The sequence below is a fragment of the Hemitrygon akajei genome, chromosome 24, assembly GCF_048418815.1.
Source record: "Hemitrygon akajei chromosome 24, sHemAka1.3, whole genome shotgun sequence".
Lineage (NCBI taxonomy): Eukaryota > Metazoa > Chordata > Chondrichthyes > Myliobatiformes > Dasyatidae > Hemitrygon > Hemitrygon akajei.
In genome coordinates this window covers 31391456-31397569 of record NC_133147.1, presented here as the reverse complement: position 1 = coordinate 31397569, position 6114 = coordinate 31391456, and the positions used below count along the sequence as shown (strand labels likewise).

Here is a 6114-nt window from a genome sequence, read left to right as displayed (position 1 = left end):
AGACTGCAGACCCCAAATTCCAAATCCAGGTCCGAAGTTTCAGATCCAAGTACAGGACCTGATGCTCCACGTCCAGGTTCAACTTTAATCGTCACTCAGTGATACACATGAATGGAACAGCATTCCTGCAGGGCCAAGGAGAACCAACAGTCACGCGCAGCACATATAATTATGATAGCAGAAAAGAAGGCTGTTACAAAATAATTACTATTAAGAGAAATACTAATCAATATTTCAAGTCCCATGAGAGTCATAGTCCGCAGGTTGACTCAAGAATCCAACCCTCGATGCCACCTCCTCTCCGTGGGAAGGAGAGCCCTCAGGAAGTGGGGACGGTAGAGGTTAAAGCTGGTGGTTGCAGGACTGTAATCCATCGGACCAGGGACTCTCCAGCACAGGACCCGAAAGCCCTGACTGGGAGTCACTGATCCCGACATCTTGTCCCATTTCCTGAGAGTTCCCTGGGATGGCCAATCCAAAGACCAGCGGCAAGTGTTCGGGTTCCCTGCTCTCCCACCCAGCCCCGCGCGCTGGTGGGCTTCACACAATAAATAAACGATCACTACCACCCTCGGTGTCTGTTCAAAGCTCTTCTCTGTAACCGACTTACCTGCTTCTGTGCAATGACTTCACCCTCAGCGCCGTCACATGACGTCATGAAGTCACATGACTTCACCCACAGCGTCGTCACATGACGTCATGAAGTCACTTGACTTCACCCACAGCACACGTCACATTGTGCTCTGGGTCCACTGGTCCGTGGGCCTTCAGGGAGCCGGTCCTCCCCACGTACACCCTGTCTAGAAATAGCAGGGGCCTCAAGAATCCCAAGTGGGGAGGACAAGAGATGCGGACTGGTATGGGGGGGGGGGGGGGGTGCAGTCAGAGAAATGAGGAGAGATGTACGGGGAAGTGAGGGATATACATAAACACGGAGGGGTGGAGGGACCAACGCAGGTTACAGAGATGGGAGCGGGTGTAGGGTAGGAAGATAGTTACATAGATGGGGAGAGTGGGGTCACAGTGATGAGGAGATTTGTAAGGGAGGGAGGGGAGTCATAGAAGAAAAGGGGTGTATGGGGGGAAGGGGGAGCTGTAGGTTGTTACGAGACAAGGAGGAGTGTGGGAGAAGAAGGGGTCACAGAGGCAGGGAGGGTGTAGAGGGAGTGGAGGAGGGAGGGTTGTAGGGGCGGGGGAGGGTTGTGAGGGAGGAGGAGGGGTCACAAACTGGAAGGGGTGTAGTGGAGAGAGGATGTAACAGAGGCAGGAGGGTTGTAGAGGAGGGAGGAGATCACAGAGATGGGGAGGGATGTAGGGAGAAGAGGGGGTAAATGAGGATAGGAAAGGTTGTAAGAGCTGGATGTAGAGACAGGAAGGGGTGCTGGGGCTGAAGGGGATTCACACAGATGGAGAGGGAGGAGGTTGGAGAGACATAGAGGGAGTGTGTTACAGAGATGTGGAGGGATGTAGGGGCTGGAGGGGTGCATAGAGATGAAGGCGAGGGAGGTAGTTACAGAGGCAGGGAGGGCTGTAGGAGTCAGAGGTGGTTACAGAACAATGGAGGGTTCTTAATGGTGAGTGAGGTCAGGGCTCCTCAGTTTCTGAAATAAGAGTTTGGGTGTGAAGAACTTGAGAAACTGGAGGCTGGTCAGACTCTCCTGACAGTCCTGTTGTTCAATCTGACCACAGCAGATCTGGCTCAGCACCTATCACCTTGTACTTCATATCTTGCCTGAGGAGGTCACAAGTAGGATAGATAAAGGGGATGCAGTGGATGTTGTACATTTAGACTTTCAGAAGGCGTTACACGTGAGGCTGTTTGCCAAGTTCAGAGCCCATGGAGTTATTGACATGGTTAGAGCATTAGCTGATTGGTTGGGGGCAGCGAGTGGGAACAAAAGGTTCCTTTTCTGGTCAGCTGCCAGTGACTAGTGGTGTCCCACAGGGCTCTGTGTAAGGACTGCTTCATTTTATGCTGTATATCAATGGTTTGAATGATGGAATAGATGGCTTTCTTGCCAAGTTTGCAGATGATACGAAGCTTGGTGGAGGGGCAGGTAGTGTTGAGGAAACAGGTTGGCTGCAGAAGGACTTAGACAGATTAGGAGAATGGGCAAGAAAGTGGCAAATGAAATACAATGTCGGAAAATGCGTGGGTCATGCACTTGGGTTGTAGAAATCAATGTGCGGACTATTTTCTAAACGGGTGGAGGGAAATCCAAAAATATGAGATGCAAAGGGACCTCGAAGTCTTTGTGCAGAACAGCCTAAAGGTTAACTTGCAGGTAGTGTCGGTGGTGAGGATGCAGTGTTAGAGGTTGGATGTGATGCCGAGGGTTTATCAGGCACTGGTGAGGCCTCACCTTGAGTCTTGTGAACAGTTTTGGGCTCCTCATCTTAGAAAAGATGTGCTGACATTGGAGAGGGTTCAGAAGAGGTTCACAAGGATAATTCTGGGAACAAAAGGGGTATCACAGAGGAACATTTGATAGCTCTGGGTCTGTATTCACTGGAATTCAGAAGGATGAGGGGGGATCTCATTGAAACCTTTCGAATGTTGAAAGGCCTGGATGGAGTAGATGTTTCCCATGGTGGGGGAGTCTAGGACAAGAGGGCACAGCCTCTGGATAGAGGGGCGTCCATTTAAAACAGAGATGCAGAGTAATTTCTTTAGCCAGAGGGTGGTGAATTTGTGGGATTTTTTTTTTGCCATGCACAGCTATGGAGGACACGTCGTTGGGTGTATTTCAGGCAGAGCTAGTTTCTTGATTGGACACAGCATCAAGGGTTTTGGGGAGAAGGCCGGGAACTGAGGCTGAGGAGGAGAGGAAAGGATCAGCCATGATTGAATGGGGGGAGCAGACTCGATGGGCCAAATGGCCTAATTCTGCTCCTATGTCTTATGGTCTAATATCCAAAAACACTGGTTCCTTACTCAAACGCAATCTTGATCGTGCTATGTGAGGAAAAAAGATCTTAAGATTCGCGGGGAAAAGGAATCTCTGCTTACTCCTTTTTCTCCCAACTCTGGGTGGTGAATTTCAGTCCGTTCCACCCCTCCCCTCTTTTTTTGATAATTTCATGCTTTCATCTTTCTCCTGAGCTTCGTACAGAGGAGGTTCGTGAGAATGAATGGGGAGTGAAAGGGTTAATGTGTGAGGACTGTTTGATTGCTCTGGGCCTGTACTCGCTCTAGTTTAGAAGAATTGGGTGGGGGGGGGGCGGATCTCATTGAAACCTACTGAATATTGAAAGACCTAAGGAGGATGTGGAGAGGATGTTTCCGGGAGTGGGGGATCAGTGGGCACAGCCTCGGAATGGAGGAATGTCCATTCAGAACAGAGACGAGGAGAAATATCTTCAGCCAGAGGGTGGTGAGTTATTTGCCACAGGCGGCTGCGGAGACCAAGTCACACATACTTAAAGCAGAGGCTCCTGATTGGTCAGGGCATCAAAGGTCAGGGGTAAGGCTTGAGAATGAGGTTGAGGGAGAAGACGAAAAGGCAGAGCAAACTCGATGGGCCAAATGGCCTAATTGATCTTGTGGTCTGTCTACCTGTGGGATCTTGCTGCGCACACCCACAAGCCATCGTCCATGGAGGGCTCAGGGAGGGGCTAGGTGTCAGGCAAATGCAGGGTGCTGCGCAGGAGAGCTGATATGATATACAAGTTTTTAAATCATTTCGCCAATCACATCCAAGCCCGTTCGTCATTGTTGCGGCTGCGTACTAAAGGCGGCGCCGTAGCGCAACACTTTACAGTACCGGCGACCTGGGTTCAATTCCCAGCGCTGTCTGTAAGGATGGTGTACGTTCTCCAACTGACCACAGTTCAAAGACGCACTGGTTAATAGGTCACACGAGTGAATCTGCAGATGCTGGAAATAAATAAAAAACACAAAATGCTGGCAGAACTGAGCAGGCCAGACAGCATCTATGGGAGGAGGTAGTGACGACGTTTCGGGCCGAAACCCTTCATCAGGAGTGAAGTAACATGGGATGGTCGAGGGGGGGATAAGAAGTGGGGGGAGGGATGAAGTAGAGAGCTGGGAAGTGATAGGCTGGAGGGAAATGGGCTAGGGGGAAGGTGGAGAATTATGGGAAATAAAAGAGAAAGGTAGGGCTGGGGGGAGATTATAGTGAGGGGGGCAAAAGAGAGAGAAAGAGAACCAGACTAAAATAATAGATAGGGATGGGGGTAAGGGTGGGGGGCAGGGGTATCAACGGAGGTCAGTGAGTTGGATGTTCATGCCGGCAGGAAGGAGGCTACCTAGGCGGGAGATAAGGTATTGCTCCATTGACCTGCGTGTGGCCTCATCTTGACAGTAGAGGAGGCCATGGACAGACATATCGGAGTGGGAGTGGTCTGTGGAATTGAAGTGTGTGGCCACAGGGAGATCCCGCCACTGTTGGAGGACTGAGCGCCGGTGTTCGGTGAAACGGTCTCCCAGTCTGCGGCGGGTCTCCCCAATGTATAAATGGCCACATCGGGACCACCGGATAGAGTATATCACCCCAGTTGACTCGCAGGTGATGTGGTGCCTCACCTGAAAGGACTGTCTGGGGCCTGGGATGGTGGTGAGGGAAGAAGTGTGGGGGCAGGGTGTAGCACTTCTTCCGTTTGCAGGAATGAGTGCCCGGAGGGAGGTCCGTGGGGAGGGATGGGAGGGATGGATTTCTCCCGAATCACTCCCTCAGACTGTTCAACCCGCGCCAGCTGAGGGGCCCCCGCACAGCGGGAGGGGCGGTGAGGGTGCGCCACACTGTGGGACATTTGTTGGTATGTGAGCTCTCGTAACAAGTCGATTTACTTGGGGAATAAGTCCTGAAGAACGGTGGCGGGGGACGGAGGAAAGGTGGAGGAGAGCGCAGTTTCGTCTTTGACGGCCCGTCTGGAGGAGTCTCCGACCCTTTCTCTCTTCTCGGAACTGCCCCTGGCGAAGTGCTGCTGTGACCGAGTTTTAATTCCACGGCGTTTGACTTCTGACAGCGTGGCGCTTTCACATGGCGAGCTGCCTCCGCAAGATGCTTGTGGCGGAAGAATAACTCCAAAAGGCTCGCATTGAACGAACCACAGGTAGACAGACACAAGACATAGGAAGAGCAATTAGGCCATTCGGCCCATCGAGGTTGCTCTGCCTTTTCGTTGATGAATCCTCATCCTGAACGGTTGGTATTCCCTTGAGCGCTGAGGAGGAGTGAGCTATTATGGCTGCGGGTGGGGGACAATGGTGTTACTGGGATCGGCAAGGTGCGTCAGCTCCCTTTTCCACCCACGCGTCCGCTGGAGAGGTGTCCCTGGCCCCGAGTAGGGGGATAGATGTCGAAAGGGTCTTCGTGCCGGTAGAGCCCCATGTAGGAGGTGACCCCGGCTACAGGCCCCTTGTAGGAGGTGACCCTCTATATACGTGCCCCGCCACCTCCACGAAGTAAACCTCCTCCATCGCCGGTGGAGGTGAGGTCGCCGGTCATCTGCATGCCGCTCAAGCCAAGGGGAACATGGAGCCGGAAACCGGGAGCGGCTGCGGGATACTTTGGAGTGTGACCCTGCCGGATCCGCTAAGCCACGGGCCGGTTGCGGTGCCATGTGCCTCCAAGGAATCTGGGCATACTCGTAAGAATTACCCTAAACGCCAGAAGGCCAGGCTGAGGAGTCCGCTGTTGCGGCACCACAGGGCCTCGCTTTTCCCTACCCCCATCCCGGGACTCCGAAGGAGTAGGTCCCCGGGGTTGGACGGGTTGATTGTGGAATTCCTCTGGGTCTACTGGGACACATTGGTTGCTGACTACCCGGTTACGTACCAGCAGCAATAGGTCACGAATGAATCAGGTTTTAATGTTAAAGCCACTAACTTTATTAATATCTACCAAAATATAGAAACTTAAACGAAATAAACAGAAGTTAACAGTGTTATGCGTATAGATCTGTGTGTATATGTAGCTCCCAAACTAGCAAGCATAGAATAATTCTTTAATTGGTCTTTAGACGGCAAAGTAGAAAGGTTCAGTAATCGACGGAACAAACGAGTGAGGGGAGAGATTTGTAAATCCACCTTAAAGTGTAGAGAGAAGGAAATTACGATGAATCCCACAGATTCCACGCTGGCCAAACAGA

General features: G+C 51.8%; 1 protein-coding gene across 1 annotated transcript in view; it reads left to right on the top strand.

The window, feature by feature from the left end:
• LOC140715999 (retinol dehydrogenase 11-like) overlaps positions 1 to 6114 on the top strand; it is a 51557-nt gene that overhangs the window by 30890 nt on the left and 14553 nt on the right. The gene's annotated exons all lie outside the window — the stretch shown is intronic.